We start from the raw sequence: 21555 nt of genomic DNA, 5'->3' as shown, positions 1-21555 counted from the left end.
CACTGTTTGCATACCGAGGAGATGCTTCACAGACCAAAGATATGACTATTTGCAGACAGAAGAGATGCTTTGCAGACCGAGGAAAGGACTACTGGCAGACTGGAGAGGTGCTTTGCACGCCAAAGAGATGACTGCTTGCAGACCGAAGAGATAAATTGCAGACGACCAAAGAAATGACTGTTTGCAGATTGAAGAGATTCTTTGCAGACCGAAGAGATGACTGCTTGCAGACCAAAAAAAGCTTTGCAGGCCAAAGAGATGACTGCTTTCACACCAAAGAGACAAATTGCAGACCGAAGAGATGACTGTTTGCGGGCCAAATAGATGCTTTGCAGGCTGGAGAGATGACTATTTGCAAACCGAAGAAATGACTGCTTGCAGAGCGAGCAGATGCTTTGCATACCGAAGCCATGCTTTGCAGACCGAAGAGATCACTGTTTGCATACCGAGGAGATGCTTCACAGACCAAAGATATGACTGTTTGCAGACAGAAGAGATGCTGTGCAGACCGAGGAAAGGACTACTGGCAGACTGGAGAAGTTCTTTGCACACCAAAGAGATGACTGCTTGCAGACCGAAGAGATAAATTGCAGACGACCAAAGAAATGACTGTTTGCAGATTGAAGAGATTCTTTGCAGACCGAAGAAATGACTGTTTGCAGATTGAAGAGATTCTTTGCAGACCGAAGAGATGACTGCTTGCAGACCAAAAAAAGCTTTGCAGACCAAATAGACGACTGCTTTCACAACAAAGAGATAATTTGCAGATCGAAGAGATGACTGTTTGCGGACCAAAAAGATGCTTTGCAGGCTGGAGAGATGACTATTTGCAAACCGAAGAAATGACCGCTTTCAGAGCGAGCAGATGCTTTGCAGACCGAAGAGATCACTGTTTGCATACCGAGGAGATGCTTCACAGACCAAAGATATGACTGTTTGCAGACAGAAGAGATGCTTTGCAGACCGAGGAAAGGACTACTGGCAGACTGGAGAGGTGCTTTGCACACCAAAGAGATGACTGCTTGCAGACCGAAGAGATAAATTGCAGACTACCGAAGAAATGACTGTTTGCAGATTGAAGAGATTCTTTGCAGACCGAAGAGATGACTGCTTGCAGACCAAAAAAAAAGCTTTGCGGACCAAAGAGATGACTGCTTTCACACCAAAGAGATAATTTGCAGACCGAAGAGATTAATGTTCGCGGACCAAAGAGATGCTTTGCAGGCTGCAGAGATGACTATTTGCAAATCGAAGAAATGACTGCTTGTAGAGCGAGCAGATGCTTTGCAGACCGAAGCGATGCTTTGCAGACCGATGACATAACTTTTTCAGACGGAAAAGAAAGGTGCTTTAAAGACCAAAATGATGACTAATTTCAGACCTAGGAGATGCTTTGCAGACAGAAGAGGTTGCAGACCAAAGAGATGCTTTATAGACCGAAGGGATGACTTTTCGCAGATAAAAAGATGCTTTGCAGACCGAAGTGATGACTGCTTGCAGACCGAAAAGATGACTGTTTGCAGACAGAAGCGATGCTTTGCAGACCGAAGAGATGACTGTTTGCAGACCAAAGAGATGCTTCGCAGACCGAAGAGATGACTGTTTGCTGGCCGACCAGATGCTTTGCAGACCGAAGAGATGACTTTTTGCAGACCAAAGAAATGCTTTGCAGACCAAAGAGATGACTGCTTGCAGACCGAAGAGATACTTCGCAGACCGAAAGATTACTGCTTACAGACCAATATGATTGGTCTGTAATCCTGGTCATAAAAAGTAATTTGAAAATCTTATTCAAAAACTATTTCGAAAATAATTTTTTCGAAGCTCAAGTGTTTTGCAGATGAAATTGCATTTTTTTGAGGATGCAAAGTTAGGGTAAGGGTTAGCGTTGTCTTGAAGTTTAAGTTTTATATTTTCTGGACCAAATGAATTTTTAAATAAATAAAATACCATCCACAGAAAAAGGCACCAATTGCAAAGGCTCCTCCATGTTCGAAATTTCCAACAAAAGCTGGTCATAAAAACAAAAAGTTATAGTCCTATAATCTCCTACTTAAAAAATCGTAAGGCGAGAATTTGTAACATGCAACAGTTCCTATCGTACAGACGACAATGCGTATCACAGGACAATTTGAAAACAGCGACAATTTGTAAAAAGCGACAATTCCTCTCAATTAGCGAAATGGTGCACAGTGATGTCAGCGAACTTCAGCGACGCCGGTGGTTGTCAGCGAATGCTTTTCTAAACTATTGCGTGTTGAGAATGGTCCTCGCACTGACAAAGTAGATAAAAATCGATTTTGACTATGAAAAAAAAATATGTAGATTTAACTGAGATCTACGTTAGTATGAAAAAGTACGAAGAAGAAATAGAAAAACTTAAAATTGATTTAGATCAATTTAAAAACGATTTAGTTTGATCTTAAATATCAGCTAAATATTTTAAGTTTTCCTTGCTTATTTTGAGTTACATAGGTTTTTGATACATAGATACATTTCGACAATTTTGGTGCAAATATTTGAGCTCATAATCCGATTTTTTGTGACCTTTTTTTAATTTATTACTTAAGCTTTGGTCCAATATCTGATATACATGGATAAATTTTAGGCAATTTCATTGCAATTATTTGAGCTCGAAATTTGATTTTTTGTGACCCTTTACTTAATTTGTTATAGATTTTTGCCCATAATCTGATTTAGACTGATAATTTTCTGTGGGTTCATTGCATCTGATTTTTGTGGCCAGTTTCTTGAGTTTTTCAACACCTAGCACGTGTGCTTTTATTTTTAAGATCGAGAATAGAATATTTTAGTATTTTAAAAAAACGGGAAGCAAAAAAATTGATTTAAACTGATTTTAAATGGATTTGTTAGACATTTAATTAAATCGATCTGCTCAGGGGTATTTGAAAATGAACCAAAACGGACTTTGGTAAGATTCACATGGAATTCTGTGAGATTCGGATTGATTTTAGCGAGAAAGAAATTTTTAGACAATTAAATTGATTTAAAAAATTTTAAAAAAAGATCGATTCAAAATCAATTTAAATCAATCCGTAACAATTTTGTTGGTGCGGGCCAGCTGCTAAAAATCATCGCCTAATTTGGACAGTTTCGAGGCCATAATTGTTTTTATTTTGACTTGTCTATAGTATAAAACTCATATTCAGTGAAAAAATGACCCAAATTTGGTTTTGAAGTCTATCCTATCTCTAAAATTAGAAACAATTACCGGAGTGCGTTTAAAAACAAGTTCTTGAACAAAAAGACCTCAAAAAGTTTTGAATTTTGATATATGCTGGTTGTTTTTTTACAATCTTTGTGAAATGGGAAATATATTGGAAAATCCTAGATGCATTTTAGTCTAAACAGTCTAATAACATATTGGGCCATAAAAAAAGAGGCTAGAGTAATAATATGACACAATATTAGGCTCTCAGTTCTCTAGGATAGTTTATGGAGGTTTTTCTGATTCTTTAAAAAACTTTCAAGGATCAAATGTTTTCACAATTTGGGTTTTTAGTTTTTTAAAACTTAAAAAAAAATTGCTTTTGAACTTGACTATGTTTACAAAAAAAAATAAATTGAACTTCATCAGTAAATGATGTCTAACTCTTGAATATTTGAATGTTTTTTTTTTCGGATGTTTCTGTTTGGATTTCTAAAATTTACATTTTTTGAATCTTTGTTTTCCAGAAATTAGGCTGCACATTTTTTAAATTTTTAATATAGCTTATCTGCCTGACTTCAAAACAATTTTAAGTGTTGAGGGATATGAGATAACCTATTGTTCCAAATTCATAGAAGCTACAATCAAAACATATAGACAAAAAACTAACAAAGATCTATTACTTATTAGTCCGACGACGCTGTAATTTGTCAACCTTGTTTTTTTGGTTTCAACAAAATTTTATAAAAATTTCAAAAGTAAAAAATTTTTGTTACTTTTTTCCAAAAAAATGGCATTATTGAGACCAAAAGAATTGCCTCGTCATGTGTTTTTTATAAAAATTGAATCGTGATTCCGTAAAATTGAAAAAAGAAGATGAAAATAGAAGAGAAAATTCAAAAAGATAAGCAAATAAAAAGCAAAGTAAAACACAATAAAAAAAAGTCAGATAAAAACTAGTTTGGAAAAAACAGCAGCTGGTTTTATACTCTTAATTTCTTGGGCTTTTAAGTTTTTGTAGCGTAAACCATTGCAATTAAGAGAGCTGTTGTACCGAATTTCGAAAAAAAACTGCTCAACTCATACAAAGAACAACATAATATTTACATCCAAATAAAGACTATTAACAGAAAAAGTTTTTATTTAATTAGGTTCAGGAACAAAAGACCTAACTCACGAGAGTTTGCTTTGAAAAAATAATTTCAATTCTAGAAAAAAATTGGTGATATGTTGCAATAGGTGGCAATTTTGAGTATACTGCATGTATTAAATTTGAGAACTTTATGCATACTGTAGTCTTTTCATTTTCCTTTGTATATGCTACTAGCATAGTTTTTGTAAATACAGTACTCTGCCAGATGAAATATTATCCAAAATTTCAATTTTTACAATTCTTTCGCCAAAAAATGAGACTTTGAAATGAATTATAAATACTGTTTGAAGAATAACAAAGAGTGATCCTATTCAATTTGAATCTGCGAGCTCTTGTAGGTACATCACCAAAAAATTATTTGTAATGACATCCTCATAGAGTATGTTATTTGAAAAATAAGTGTAAAAGTTTACAATAACAAACAAAAAAAAGCAGTTTTCATTCCTGAAAAATCATTCAATTCTATTTCACATGAATTATTTTTTGCTAATCTACATTCAAAAAACTTTTCAATTCAAACGTGTAATTTTTTTGTCCATTATTATTAGCTGAAATCACTAGAAAAATGCGATACCTCAAATCACGTTGTTCTCCAGTGAATCATGGTGTGGAGCAACGCATGTGTTTGGTCTTTTCAACTAAAAGGATGAAGACTTTTTTATAATAAATTAGAAAAGAAGACTTTTACTATCCATTTTGCGGCTGATACATGTTATTTTTTGCAGAACCAATTAAAACAATTTGATATTTAACACGCAGTCATACAAAACTTGTATTGTTGAAGCTTTCCAACCACAACAAACTTTTCGGCTCTTTTTCCTTTTCCCCCACCTCGCCTGAGCATCAATTTTAAGGTGTAATGAGTAGATTTACAAATTTAAACATAAAAACCAAAAAAATTTGTCATAGGTTTATAAGAATTAAATAGTCAACTAGTCAATTTTCATAACATTAAAGAAAAAACTCAAGTTACAAAATTTTGCAGGTGGGGAAAGAAAAGACAGCCAACTATTCAATGAAAAAAAAAATTGGAGCTCCTTTCAGCTCAGTTTCGCTTTGAGGTAAAGGTTAAAGGATTAGCAAACTATATACTTATTTTTGCATGTTGATGCTAAAGCTGGTAACATTCAACCAACCACATTAAGTTTTTTGATTAACTTTTTAAAAAAATTTTGATTAAATTACGCATAGAAAGTTCTACTTCTTGATTCAAAACCTCGTAACAATTCCAGTTTACACTAGATCTACTGAGACTTGAAGATAAAAGAGTAAGATTAGGATTGGTATAAGACTAAGAAGTTGCACGAACCTATCCGGCCGAAAATAAAATAGCGTGACAAACTGACGGTGTACCTACTCCGAAATTACTCTATGAGAAAGCCACCTCGGACTTAAACTCTTATAGCAAATTAGCATTGCTTCAGTCTTGAGGACTTTCATTCAGAACATTTAGAAAAACTCGGAATTAAGACATTTGGAGAGAACAGAACATTCAGAAAAAAATCGAAAGGTACATTCAAGAAGGTAATGAAACGACGGTAAAACAAGTTGTTAATTTCGGAATAACTGATTCAACTTTAGATCACTGCTTTCTTTTTGTTCCGCTTTTCGAATAAAATTAAATTTTTATGCTCGGTGTGGTGTTTTTTTTTAGTCAATTTTCGACGATCGAAATAATAGTTATCGACAAAAAATTTTTATACCTTATTGAAGATATCGACTTTCGGAGTTCAAATAAAAAAAATTTTGCCTCAAATTGTTTTTTGTAAAATTCTGGGGATTAGAAAATTGCCAAATTGACTTTGTTCTGGGCTAAATTATGCGCACTTTGAAGAATTTATTCATATTGCTGAGAGCGTAAAGCGAATTATTTATTCGTGGCGAGTTATCCCGCACAACAAAACCTTTCCCAATTCAATTGAGGCTAGATAATTAGATCGGTCATATTAATTTAGTACGACTCTAAATTTCACACTGTTATTGTCCAAATTTTATAGGTTTTCATTGTTTTCTTTTCCCAAAAACTATTCGAATTAAGGGACAGTCGGAACATTCAGGGCTTTGCCTTGACATACGAGCAACCTTTTTTAGTTCACAACTCTGGTTGATACTGTTGAGTCAATTCTGAGGTATATTTTAGCTTTGATTAAATTGCTGCTCTGAAACTGATTACATTTACAGAGACTAAGAGCTTTAAATGAAAAATTTATATTAGTCATGAAGATTCACTCTTTGATTAAACAGTTTTTTCCTGCTTTTTCCTGATTGAATTTGAAAATCAAGAGTTCAATTAGTCTTGAATTCAGTCGAGCACTGAAAGATCAAATCACCCAGATTTCGAACATCAATTAGAAGTGATGCCACTTAAAAACACTTTAAAATGGCATCATATATTTTTTTTAACGACAAGTAGCCATTTATGAAAAAGTTAAAATCCTGAAAAGTTGTCAAAAGCTGAGTCTCTCTCTGAAAAATGAAAAATTTTGTTGTTTCAACTCTGCCAGGTCTGTTTTCTATAGAAAAAAGTTCTTATTTTAATTCAAAAAACAATCTTCAAAAAGTGCACATCGATATTCTGTCTCAATGCAGTGTTTTGTTGGGTAAGTTAAAAATTAACTTTCATTTGATCTTTAGAAGAAAAACTAACATATCTTTTCGACCCTACTCTTAATCACAACAAATCCTATGCGAGTTGTAACGATGACTCGTTTTTTACGGAATATCAAATTTTGCGCAATCAGTTTCCATTCAATGCCTTACCTTTTCAACCAAAAGCTGTGGGATTTTTTCTGGGTGGTTTTGTTATTCTGCTTCGATGGCAGCGAGGATGAAATTACAAAACACCTTTAATCACAAAACCATGCTCCCATGCAGTTGTGTACGCAGATCTGATTTTTCTTGAGGGGGGAGGGGGAGGATTGCGTTTGGGCAACTTTTTGAAATTTCGAAGACCATTTCGAGTTCGAGCTTAGGTAACCTCTAAAAAACAAATATGTTAGAAAAAAAGCCTTTTTGAGCAGTTTGTCAAACACTTTGACCACTAAATTGCTGTTGGTATATATTGGGGTTGAGAGCGCCTTCAAAAATATTTAGGATAGTTCAACCAGTAAATGCTGTCGCAATTGTATTAAAGCGAGAGCATTTTGGAAAATGATAAAAATGATGACAGCCAAAGTTGGGAACCAAACGGTCAAGCTCAAGACCAAAGTCAAACTATTGCCACAATTTTATACCAATTTTTTGTTTTGTGAAAGTACAATCTGAACTAGCGATTTAAAACACGTAATCACGATATTTCCACAAATTTTACTTAGTTCATACCGCAAACTTTGTGGACCTGACCTTTATTTGAGGGGTAGACCAAATTAATTTTCCGAGCTCAGAAACCACTTAAAAGACCCTTTTCCGACCAAATTTTTTGCGCCGCAGTCAAAATAATAAACAAAAAACAGGATCAATAAAAAAATTTAAAAATTTTTTACTACAAAATTTGGTTCCCCCCCCCCTCAAAAAAAGTGCACAATGCTCCGAAGGCGCCCTTAGGAAAGTTTTAAGGCAGCTAAAAATGAATTACTGAATATAGAGAATAAAGTGGCACGCTTTGGATCGGCAAACATTTGTAAAAAAAAAAAGAAATATTTTTACTTTGGGCATGAGCTTATCAGCTTAAACCTTACCATTCTAGCTCCGAAAAATGGTTCCCCCCTTTTTAACTCTGAACAACTTAACACCCTACAATTTCACTCCCTACTTTTTGTTGCCTTAGCAATATAACATCGCTACATTTTAAAACAATTTCTATGACTTAACACCGTTTTAATCCAAAATGAAAAGAAAACTTACTTCAAAGGGGATTTCGGTAACCATCAAAGAATTAAACGAGAGAAATTTTTGCCATTTAAAGCCAGACAAATTTGCGCTACTTAATTCGCGTAAGTTTTGAATAGAAATGACCTTGCAAATGATTTCATTGAAACGTTTCAAACCAAAATGAAATGGCCTTGCCAATATTTTCAATGAATCATTCCAAAATGAACCAAAAACAAGCAATAGTTCAATGAACTTCAAAAGTCCGCAAATAATTAGACGTCCTTTGACTAATATGGCCTGATTTTCTAGACATTTTCAGCCGGTATAGAAATTAAAAAAAGGTTTAACCAATGCCAAAAGCCTTAAAATCATTATTTTTAGAATCATTCTCGAACTTAAACTTATGACCTGATCGATTTGTCAGCTTTTTTTGAATTGTTGGCACATAAACGCAAAGCTAAAGGGTTTGCCAGCCCGTAGTCCCAACCTAGCATCCCGAAAATAAGGGCGATTGTCCTGGGAGTAAATTGCTAAGGCACGAGTCATGTTCTTGCGTTTAGTTACGTTTCCGGGAGTCTGCAAGGAAACGTCTTTTCAAAAAAAGCTGACATAAATTTCAGTAGGATTAAAATTTCAGTTGAATTTTAATAATACGAAAGAATAAACAAAAATGAAATAAAATTTACAATGGTTTAGCACAAACTAGATAACGCTCTGAAAAAGTACAGATCAGTTTTGTCTTCGTAAACGGACATTATGTTTTGTACTCTTTCATTTAAAACTCGATACTTTTTCTTTTTTGTGAATTTATGGCCACTCGATGCATCAAAAAAATTGTTTTGAATTAGCACAAGCAGCTTTTTTAGTAATCATAAAGGTTTAGCGAAAAGTCTAATTGAAAATAAATTACAAACCTGTAGATAAGAGTCTTAAGTAAATTGGGAAGCCTCCTTTTAGCATGTATAACTAAGACAAACCAAGTTTTTCATTATGGTGCGTGTGTTAATTGCAGGATTAACTTTGGTGTGATAAGAGTTAAGATAAGGAATTCATAAAGCATTAATTTTAATAGTGAAATGACTAGGTGTTAAAATGTACTGTGTTAAACTGGAAAAAAGGAGTTATATTGTTGTCGATTTAAATTGTTTAGTAGTGAAAAGACTAAGTTTTAAAATGTACGGTGTTAAATTGTATGTCATTAAATTGTAGGACACCCCGAAAAATAATTCTAGAAAACAGATTAATCAATTCTTAAAAAAACAATTCCTCAAAAAACAATACTTCAATTCATGTGATCATTTAATGGAATGATGCAACAATTGATTGTTTTACTGATATGTCCGCTAATTTTTAGAACAGATGAGAAACCTGACTGTCGGCGGGGAAAATGATTGGGAGGCGGAGGAGAAGGAGCAACAGCGACAGATGGCAGAAGCAGAGGAGAGGCGAATTAAATACGAGAGATTCCAGGCCGGCAGACGCAAAATTCGACAGAACATTAGAGAAAAGGTTAGCCCACAATAAAACAAACAAAATCGTGTTTTTTGTTCATTACCTTCTACCCATAGCCCCCCCCCCCCCCCCAAGGAAAAGTGAGGTAAATTCATCACAAGCAAAAATTATTCGTTTATGTTTAACCGTCACATTACTGAAGGGGATTGTTATTATGATCTGCAGAATAAGATTGGTGCTATGATTACAAACCCTATTTTACACATACAGTTTTGTTCTCATTAGAAATATCTATTTATGGGAAAAAGAAAGATTAATAAAACTTTTTTCAAAATAACTTATTTTTTGATTTTAAAAAAAGATCATTTTTTGATCAAACTTTTGTCAGAGCTGGAATTTTTTACTCAATTTTTGTGTAGTTATATTGCTTCAGTTTATGAAAATGAAAAATTTTTATGCATTTTTTTTATTAAACTTGAGTAAAAATTCTTCTATTGTCTGTTTTTGTAGTCGACTAATTAGACGAATCAGTGCAATCTTGTTGATATAATTTGGTTTTGTTTCAGTACAACATCACAAAAAGCAATGATTGCGATCTGGTTAAAACTGGAAGGAAGGGAAAGGGGAGGAAGCCAATCCCCCGCATAACGCGGAAGGACAAAGACCACAAGGAGGAACCGAGTATGAAGACTCTAAATGCGGCGAAGGTGGCCACCATGGCCAACTTTCTGTTCAAATCAGCCAAAAGTTCAATCTTAGGGTGCTCGAAAGGAAATAATTGAAAATTAATGCTGAGTAGCAATTTTATTGACTAATTGTTTTGTAGATTGGTTAAAATACTAGCCTTCTGCTAAAAATTTAGCTATAAACGCTACACTGATACAATCGGTGCCGTATCGCTGCCGTAAAATCAAATACTAGTTTCTACTAAAAAATGCTGGAAAATTAAGACGACAGGACATTGAGACAAAAAATGGAATTTGATACATTTGAAGAAAACAGTTTATTCTGAGCAATTGAAATTTTCTCAAAAATACATCAGAAGGATTGCATGTTGCGTCTTAGTAAATTCCCTTCAAAAACAGTTGTCATCTTAACATCTGTCATCTTATTTGCCAGATACCATTAAATACATATTTCATCGAAAAAAATTAATCAACAGACTTCAAATTTCTGAAAATTGAAATTTGTAAAAGTGCTATTATTTCAAACTCGGTGCTGTTCGTATTTCTTTATTTCATTCAAAAAAGTTGAATTGCAACTTTGGAATTATTTAAATATCTAGTTAGATGCAAAAGCAAGCCTTCGGCACTCAGCAGGATGAATTTCGTTTGATGCTAAGCTAAATTTCAGCATTTTTGAAAGATGTAGTTTGTTTCAAAATGTATTTTGATTATTTCAAATTGCATTGGATGATTTCTGCATGTTCAATTTGAAGTTAGCGTCTGAAAACTTTTGACACTGAAGAAGGCTTTAGAGGAGGACAGACAAAAAATCGCGAAAAGTAATTGGTTTTATTACAAAAAGTAACAAGACTGCTTGCATCAGGACGAAGCCCTGAATTTGCCGATTGTCTTATAAGGTCTATGGAGCATTAATAGCATTGAAAAAAAAATGTTCGGATTTTTTTTCAATGTGAGATTTTTTGTGAAAATCATTACCCTACACACCATATAAAGTACAAAGTGATAGATTTCGTTCCAAGTAACAAATCAACAATGGCAAATAACCTTTCTTCAACCAATTTGGAACGATTTCTAAGACAGATTAAATCTCCGCTTACGCGTTATTAGCGCGAAATATATCGAGCGTTAATTGTCCCAAATTGGCCAAAATGACAATTTTTTCAAGAAAAACGATCGCAGGGAAATTGTCTTTTCAAATTGAAGCTCAAGTCAACAATACCTTTTGAAAGATACGAAAAAAAAATCCGTCAAATATGGCTTGTTAAAAAGTCGAAATTTGTCAGAAGAAAAAAAACCAACCCCGTGCGTGCACAAATATTCTGTCACTTTCGTTAGGAAAGTCGGAACAATAAACACAATCTAAATTCTACTATTACATCAAGAAAAAAGGAGTGACAAAACGATCACCTACACTTTTAAGGTATTTATTAAGATTTTCAAAGTAGATGAAGATTGTTTTAAATTTTATCTGCAAATTCTGGCATACAAATTGACATAATTCTCTGAAACACAACCACCCGGAAGTTATTGAATAATTGCCAAGAAAACTAGGAACATTGACAAAAAAAGAAGAGAAAGAGAAAGTTTTTCCGTTGATTAATGTTGTACACTATAATAAAAGAAGTTGAAGGAACATTAAAAAATATTAAAAAAATTAAATGACAACAATTAATTAAGTCGGCTTTCGGGTAAACTAAGAAAAAATTGAAAATTTTTTAAATGAAGTGGTTTCTCATGAAGATTTTTGGCTCTCAAAAAACAGTTGTTAACAAAAAAATTCAAGTATCAAAAATGGTGTGTGAATCTGTGAGTCTTGATGTAAGATAGTTGGCTTGGAAAATCTTTTGTTAAATTTTTGGGAGTTATAAATATGCCCATTTGTCAGTTTTCCTGTTAGTTTGCGCTTTCTTGTAATTTAAATATGACTTATAGCTTTCGTTGCATGGAAAAGTTGCCGCAATAAAACTCAACTGACAGAAATTTTGAGAAAGAAAATATGGAAAGCAAAAATCGTTCCATATGCGATTCAAATCTAAGAGCTTACTGTTTTATATTTTGCTATTCGGTAACAAAAACGAAGCACTCGAACTTTCAGGGCATTATAAACGAGCTTTTTTTCTGTTGAATCTAGTTTTGAAATCAGTTTTAACTGCGGAAAAACTCATTTACAATATTTTTCCACAAAGAAAATGTTTTCTTGTATTGCTCGCCCTAAGACTTTTTTCTAAAAAGACAGCAGTAACAAGTATCTAAAGTATCTATTGTTTGGGAAATATAGAGTGTCAATATCTAAAAAAATCAGTTTTTGATTTGATTTGATGATGTACTTGCTTTCTTTGTGACAAAGATTTTTCTAATGAGTCAAGAATTAAAATTTTTTAACCTAAAAAGAAATTCCATTTTCTTGTATTTTAGGTGAGAAAAAATTGAGCCAATGCAAAAGTTTGAATATCAAAATTTTCTAGGTTGATTTTGCATGTGTAAAAACAACAGCTAAATATCAAAAAATAATCAATAAATTTTTGCCCTGAGTCCCATATGAAAACCTGGCAATATGCTACAATAGGTGGCATTTTTGAGAACTATTTGCGTGTAGTACATTGAATAAAGTCGATAATTAAATTTCACTATAGTCAATTCGTTTTCAATCTAAAACAACATCGCGCCGAGCGCCCGTGGACATTACTTGATTATAATATCATTTTATAGACGTTAGTCATAAACTTATAAACAATCTATTGTAAACCAATACAAATGGATTAAATGCTAACGTTTTTTATGTCAATTTAAACCATTGCAATCAATTAGTATAGACTGAAATGGTTTCATTTAGTCGATTACAATTTCAATTAATGTTTAGTGCAGATGTAATACAAATTTTATTCCCATTTTTATTCAGTCAATGTCTCCATTACTTGAGTTATCAGAATCAGTAGAGTTGAACTGAATTTATTCATTGGCAGGTTTATAAACATCAACTCCATTCACATCCTAAACATCAACTTCCAAGGCGGGCGCTACTTCGGTTGCATTGAAGTCATCTTCATATCCATATTCTGTAGTGGTGACGTCACATTCGAACAAACTACAACAGCTAACAGATAGCATAGAAAAAACATCTATGCAAGTTTACTGATGTACATGGATACACATGATCGAAGATCTGAGACGCGCAAACCCATGACGACATCGAATCTGCCAAAACACTTGACTATAAGAATTTGTTTCTTTTTTTCCGCTGATCATCGAAGTCTTTTTGAACACATGGTAGCAAGTTTACCCATGCCTCCCATGCAAGAAAGAACAAGAGGTGTGAATGAACTATGTTCAACTTCTCTAATATGTTGCTCTTAGCAACACATTTTTTTCCATTTTGTGCTTCCTGCACGCACATGGCAGAGTACCAGAGTTGAAAAGCGCAAAAATTGAATGCTCTTACATCGCAAAATGCCTTCTTAAATCTGCCTCCCCAGACTCCATTGGTTGAAATATCAAGGCGCCCTTCATCGCATTTTATTGATGTTCTCAAACGAAAAACTCGCCAGATAAACGCTCTAAATGCGGTTCGGTTCGACTTCAACATTTGAGCAAACTTCAGTCAATGTTTGAGCAGTCAACATTTGAGGAAACTGTTAGTGCAAATGCTGCGTTTTGCATTTCATAAAATTTTACATTTCACTTTTTTTTACAAATTTTTCTGTACTTCATCAGTTCACAGTTTACTTAACTAGTTTGTGCCACAAAAAAGTAAACTGTATATTTTAAGCTTTGGAAGTGGAGTTTGTGAACTTCACCAAACAAGTGTATGGGGCCGTTCGATCTTTTTTAAATTTCTAACTGTTTTGCGTGCTATTTTTTTAAAGATATTGTTTTTTGCAAAATAATTCAAATTTAGGTCTAAAAAGGAATGGTTTATGATAGAATAAAATGGATTTTAATGGAGTTTTGTTTTAAAATAAATCAAATATATTAGGCTATCTTGACACAAATAATCTTTTCAAGTGCCAAAGATGATGGATTATAATTTATTGGATTACAATGGATTTTTTTTCTGAAACTTTCGACTGTAAGGACAACATAAAAATTTTTGAGGATGCAAAAAACTCAAATACTTTCAGTCGAACTAATTCTCCCACTACCTCCCTTAACCCCACCGACTCCGCTACGCTCACTACCTTCCCTATCCCCCACCCTGAGTTTTGACTCCCCTCCCCAACGCCAGTTTAACCCCCTCCCCCATTGAGGGTTATAAGCAATTCAGTTACCTGCAAATTCACCCCTGTTTATGAAAGAGGCAATGGTCTAAGCAGGGGGGTTGCAGGTAACGGACCCCCCACATTTTTTTATTCCCCCAAATAGTTTTGTTTGGGAGTGGGGGGGGGGGGGGGGGCGTACACTGGATAAGGGGTATGTTGAGGTGAAATTGGGAGGAAGAAACGGAGAGAAGGAGAGACTTAATTTGGATAATGGAGTAAAAATAAATAACGGTGTGAATGAATGACAGGGAAAAATTAAAAAATTTGAAGATGATTAGAAAATTTTTTTCTTGCAAAAATCATCTCGGTTTTGCACTTTTCTAATACAATAAGTGTTAAGCCAAAAATCAATCAACAAGTTTTGAATACACTGCACTGCGTGAGAAAATTACATCAAAAATTTAGGAAAAAATTGATCATACATAATCCATTACAATCCTTTATAATCGAATAAAATTCAAATAGAGTTTCACTGGCTTGACAAAAATTAGAATTCATTTTATTCAAGCTCAAACAAGCGTTTACAGACCTGAGACCCCCATTTTTCAGCTCAAAATAGGGGTCTTCCGCTTGTATAACTAGCTCCTGATTCATTTTTGATTATTATAGACTATAGATTATTATAAAATGCAAATCCACTATAATCTCTCTTTATCCATGAAAATCTGGTGCGGGTTAAAACCATGGGCTTTTGATGCGGGTTGCTACTTTGATTATTTTTACAAGTAAATTAATCTGCCAAAGGACATTTCATCCAAAAATTCCAACCTTGAGCTCCTTTTACCGGAAACTTTTGCCTTGAAACAAGTTATGAAAACAGGTCAAAGTATGAGAAAGAGCGATCCAGCTATTTATACTGAATCTGCCACCTATTGTTACAAAAACACCAAAATCAGCCTCACATGTATTGTAAACGCATGATGATAAATTGTAAGGTATGAAGAAAAAATCTGCTTACAATAATTAGATGAGAGATGACTAGTGTCATTTTCATCTAAACGATCTAAATTTTTATCCAACCTAATTCAATTAGGGGAGGGTTCTCATGCTGGAGGGACCAAATGCTGGAAAAAAATCAACCAATCAAAATCGCTAACCGCTCCTATTGGCTAAATGCCTTACTCACAAAATCGAAATCAATATTAACAGAAAATGATAAAAATAATAAATATATTAGATGCAGACATAATAGGTGCAGGTATGATAAAATTAAATTTTAATTTTTCAATTTTTTGTAAATCGATATCCTAGAAATATTTAAACCATTCCAATCCGCTTTCGATTCGGCATAAATTCATCTGCTTATTGTATAATCGGTCAATATTAACACTAATGGCTTGATTTTATTTGCTTACATTGCGATTTTTGCGATTTCCCTGTTTTTTTTTGAATTTTCAATTCTGATTTGCTGAAAGTAAACCAAAATAAATTTCAAGCATTTGATCCCTCCAGCATGAGGGACGCTTCCATTCAATTAGCAAATCACATATCAAATTTTGAACGTTGGATTTGCTAAACATTTTTTGTTTTGATAATTTGAAATTTTGATAAGGCTCGGTTTTCTCTAAAAAGTTTTGCTACCCCTACATTTTTGACCCACAGGCTGTGGAATTTATTCATTGATGATTATTAGCCCCCTGTTTGCCTCTTCACATCCTATTAATATGCATCCTCACGCTTAAACACTCAAAAAAATTAAATTTATTCTGCATCACATTTGTTCCTCATACCACAATCGACCCCACGAATAAATTTGACACAAGGGTGTTGTGAATATGAATGAAACTATGTTGGTGAGGTCTAAATGTGTGTGTGTGTATGTGGATGTTGGGGTGGTGGTCGTTAAAGTTGATTAGGTATAGGACTCGAGTAGTTTGAGTTACATGAGAAAACTTTTGCTGTGTTACGAAATTTTTTTAACATTCATAAATTGTAGCGAGTTCAATTAATGGGAGGTTTTCAGCAAAACTGAAAAAAAATGGCTTTCATCGTCTTTTTTGATATCTAATAGCTGCATGAAAATCTTCAATATTGGTAAATTTTACACAATTATAATCTTTATTTCTGTGTCAAGAAATGTGTGGAGACGCAACTTTTGAAACAAATCTTTGAGCTATGGCTCATTTTGCCTCTTTTGCTTGTTTTTCTTCAGCTTATTAAGTCACTGCAAAGGTAATTTTTTTTCTAAAGGACACGCTATCAAACATGTCCGAACTATTAATACCCTCGATAGACGGATTAGCTCCACTCAATTGTCAAAATAACTTTCATAAAAAAAAAGAACTGCACCTATTTGATAAATGAAAATCATCATTTCACTCAAATAGAAAAAAACTTATGCTCGAATGTGTTGGTAAGTATTCAATAACTAAAGTCCAACCCCAAAAATGACGCCATCTCTGCCAAAATAAAACAAAAACCAAGAGTGGTATAATTTAACTAAAACAATGACTGACTAGAGCATAGATAGGACACAAATTTGACCGAGTGAATTAAAGTACATTCTAATTCCCTGGGTCAATTTGGTGCTCTATTTAAATTTTGATGAAAGTGGTTACTTCTGCCGAGGAAGCAATTACTTTTGCAGTGACGAAAAAGGTTGAAGGAAGTTTTCAATTTAGTGATTTTGTTTTAAATTTTGCTCGTATTTTGATATTGATGTCCGAAATCTGAGACCTTTGATTTTTCAAAGCTCCACTTAATTCATGACTAAATGATTGCGATAGTTCCAAAATGATTCAGAAAATGGCCAAAAATATAATTTTATTCAAGAAACCAATCTTTTTAGGCACAGCGTAGGTAATTAATTATAGAGCGGAAGCTATCAATTTAAGCAAAACTTCAATAGGGTTCATTTATAATTAAAATGCTATTTTAACTCCTAAATGATTATTGCTTTGGATTTAACGCTTTAATCAAGGAATGAACCCTTTTAGGCACTGCAAATGTAATAATTTTTAGAACAGAAGCTACCACCAAATTAATTAAAACTTCAATGGGTTCATTCTTAAAGTTACTGGCTTTTTCTAACTTTTTCGTAGACTTAACGCTTTCATTCATCTCGTGACGGATGTAGGTGCAGCAGAACAGGCATATTTTACTTCCCAATGCCTTGTTACGAATTGTTGCTTTTTACGAATTCTTGCCTTACCATTGAACGTCAACGACCAATAATACCATTGGCAGACGCTTTAACTCCACACAATTGTAAAAACATTCTTCATAAAAAAGTGAATTTTCCTATTTGACATTTAAAAAGACATTAAACACACAATTCGAAATGATCATCGAGTTCTAATGCGTTTGTAAATAATCAACAGTATTCAATATTTAAATACAAACAAGGCGACACCTCCGTCGAAAGTAACCGACAACCATTCGTGGTGTAATTGATCTACGTCAGTAATCTAAATAGAGCATATGAGGCATAAATTTAAATCATTGAATTACACTGCCGTGCCGTATTTAACTTTCGATAAAAAATGGTAGCTTTTTTAAAAGGGTAAAAGTGATTGAAGTTTTTTAATTTTTCTCTCAACTTTTCGTTGATGATCGAAACGTGGAAATAAAACTTTTGGATGCCCGACTAAAAGAACGCGTTACTTTTTAAATGATTCAGAAAAGAGCAGAAAATTAAATTTCAATCAAAACTTTAAGTCACTGCAAAGGAATTGTTTCTAGAAGACAAGCTATTAAATTATCAGAAGCATTCATCCATTTTTTGATTAATTTGATATGTTTGGCTCTTTTTTGGCCTATTACTTGGAACTATTGCTTTCGTTCTTTAATAATTTTTAGTCAAGCATTGAAAGATTAAACAAACCAGATTTCGGACTTTGATGAAAAATGAAAGCAAAATTAAAAGCACTTGCAAATTAAAAAAAGAAGAATAATAAGTTTTAAAGAGGACCAGGCATTTACGCTCAAATTAAATTCTTGACTTGTTTTAAAATCTTCGGTAAATTTTCAAGTATGAAAAATGATGTGATTCCGTTTAATTTTAGGTGAAAAACAATAAATACATTCGACCCTGATATGAATAATCAGGAACCGTTTTCAAGTTATATACCAATTTGTTTTTTTTTAGCGAAATCAAATTTTAAACTCTCAATTGAGTTTCCATTCAACATTTTGTTAACCGGTTTTTGTTGACCGAAATTACAGATTAAATTATGATTTTTTGGGTCGCGTTGATGTTTAGCGTTTAGATTGTTACTCGGTGTTTGAAACAAAAAGTGATGCTCCCAGCAGTTGCGTGCGCTCTTTTGTGGGAAAAGAGGAGATAATGAAACAAAATTAAACAAAATATGAAAAGCGCGCCGACTTACGCATTTTTTTGGAAATAAAATACTTTCTTGAGCAATTTTTTCCATTTACTTAGAAAATGGTTTATAAGTTTAATCGCGAGGAAATGATGCCGCAATAAAAATATGCAAATAATAATAATTCCACTTACGATTCAGCTTTTAACAGTTACTGTTTGATATTTGCTATTCGGTAACATAAGAAAAAAACACTTCACTCAGACCATTTACAAGGCATTCAGACTTTCAGGGCTTAATAATCGATCATCTACTTTTGCAATCAGTTCTGACTTCGGCCATTTTGATCTACAATATTAAGCCTCAGAATTTTTTTCATTCATTGCTTTTTCTGAGACCTTTTCCTAAGGGCAGCAGCACTACGGTAACAAGTATCTAAATTATCGAATTTTTCTGAAATTAAATAAAACATATAGTTGGTTTGACGATATACTGGCTATCTTTGAGAAAAAGACAATTGTAAAAGGAACCATTAGGTCGAAAATATTAATCGATGTTACAAAGACTAATCTAGACTGAAATTCCGTGTTGCGTTTCACGGGTATGAAGCAATTGAACCATTTACAAGGCAGTCGAACTTTCATGGTTTTATAAACAAGCAGTTTTTTCTCTGTTATATCTACTTTTTTAATAGTTTTGACTGCGGATTAAACTAATTTACAGTTTCTTTCATACATTGCTTTTCCTAAGCCGTTTTTATTAGAGCAGCAGTACGGTAATAATTATCTATCTAATCTATTTTTTCTAATTCATCAGGTATTAATTTCTGAAAACAAAGATCAATTTTTTAAGTTAAAATTATGATTTGCTGACTTTTTGTGCGAAAATGATAATTGTAATGAGCCAACAAGTCAAAAACTTAAATCGATGAAACAAAGATTAATATGAGTAGAAGCTCTCTTTTACATATTCCAGGTTAGAAAAAACTGAATTTATGCAAAGATTTTGATTTTTCAATTTTGAAGGTCAAAATCTAGAGTGTATAAACGCGTTAAGGGTAAATGCAAAAATTTAGACTTTCCTTTTTTGAAACAAGGCAGTTAAATTGCAAGTTCTCAGTTTTACACTTCCTCTCGATAGATGAAATTTGATTATCAAGTAACAATTACAAGTTTGCTGCAACTGGGCTTAAAAACATGCTTTTTTTCGAGGAGAAACAGTTCCAACTCACATTTGTTCAATCAAAATTAGCTTTTTTGCTTTGAAAAAATTTTTAAAATCAAGTTCTGTTTCTTTGTTCATTTTTCGGAGTAATTATACAAATCAGTACAAGAATACTACTTGCTTTGATAATTGTGTTTTGCTTCTGTACAACCTTACAAAAAGCACTGATAAACGATTCCCGTCATAACTGGTGGAAGAAAGGGAAAGGGGAGGATTTCATTTGCGCTTAACACGCAAGGACAAGGACCAAAAGGAGGAATTGACGACGAAGACTCTAAATGCAGAGCAAATATGCAACATGACCAACTTTCAGTTCAAATCAGCCAAAAGTTCAGTCTTAGAGGAATACTAGAGGCGGATAACGCTAAGTGAATGCTAAACTTTTATTGAAACTAATTTAAGTACCTATTCTCTCAGTAGTCTGGTAAAAAGTTGATCTGGTTAAAGACTTAGCCTTCTACTGCAAACTTAGATAAAAAACGCTACACTTGTAAAATTGGTGCCGTAAAATTATTGACAAAAAGTCAGAAAAAGCAGCTGATTTTGCCTCAAAAAATAATAGACATAATCAGTATTCAGCTCTCACGCACAAAAAAAATGAGAAACTGATTTCTTACAATAAAACAATTGTTCACTACTTCTATTCAAAATTTCATTGTTTTTTTTAAACGGAATAAAAATGTTTCAAGTTTTATCGGCAAAAACTGCCATAGTCATTAATATATGTTTTACTACACAACCATCCGCAAGTCCTTGAATTGCCGAAAAAGTAGAAACATTGACAAGAGAAATAGAGAGAGAAATCGGAAAATTTTTCGTTTGATTTATATCGTGTATATATCCCGCAGTTAATTTTTAGGTGACAGAAAGGATGGAATTTTAAATTGAATGCCTTGAAAAACTTAACTATTTGAGCAAAGCAACGAATATTTATGCATGGGGTGGTTTTTTGTTCAGATCATTTTTGCACTCAAAAAATACTTTTTAACGATAAGGTTTCGAATTTTGAGAAATGATTCTACTTCAAAATTTTATTAAGACCTATAGTAAATTTTTTTTGCAATAGTCTTTGGTATATTTTGGGGAGTCCGAAATATGCCCATTTGGCAATGCTCTGCATAATTCGCGCTTTATGATGATTTAAAATGGTTTATAAATTTCGTTGCGTGGTAATTGAAACAAACATTGAGACAAAACACGTGCAAACTTATAGTTTTTCCATATAAAAATCAAATTTTAACGCTAACGATTTGATTTCTACTATTTGTTATCAAAACAAAGACAAACAAGTCAAGACAAACAGTCAGAGAAATTTAAGCTTAAAAAATTGCTACATCAGGCTAAGAAAATCATATTTATCTCCAGCGATAAACAGTTTCAAATCAATTTCAAAAATACACAAAGAAAAAAGATGAAACTCAATTTTCCCAATTCCCATAATTACCCAATTCAAGTTTTTCAAGTTATCCCTCTTATGAAAACAAAAAAGTGATTTTTTGAAAAATTGTAAGCCCGTAAATGAACAGATATTAAAAAACCACTG

At 33.2% G+C, this 21555-nt stretch overlaps 1 protein-coding gene across 1 annotated transcript in view; it reads left to right on the top strand.

The window, feature by feature from the left end:
• LOC134843608 (TBC1 domain family member 30-like) overlaps positions 1-21555 on the top strand; it is a 551730-nt gene that overhangs the window by 332874 nt on the left and 197301 nt on the right. The window lies entirely within an intron of this gene.

This window comes from Symsagittifera roscoffensis, chromosome 4 (assembly GCF_963678635.1).
Source record: "Symsagittifera roscoffensis chromosome 4, txSymRosc1.1, whole genome shotgun sequence".
Taxonomy (NCBI): domain Eukaryota; kingdom Metazoa; phylum Xenacoelomorpha; order Acoela; family Convolutidae; genus Symsagittifera; species Symsagittifera roscoffensis.
Note: the sequence above shows the minus strand (reverse complement) of the source record. Positions and strands in the feature narration are given on the sequence as shown.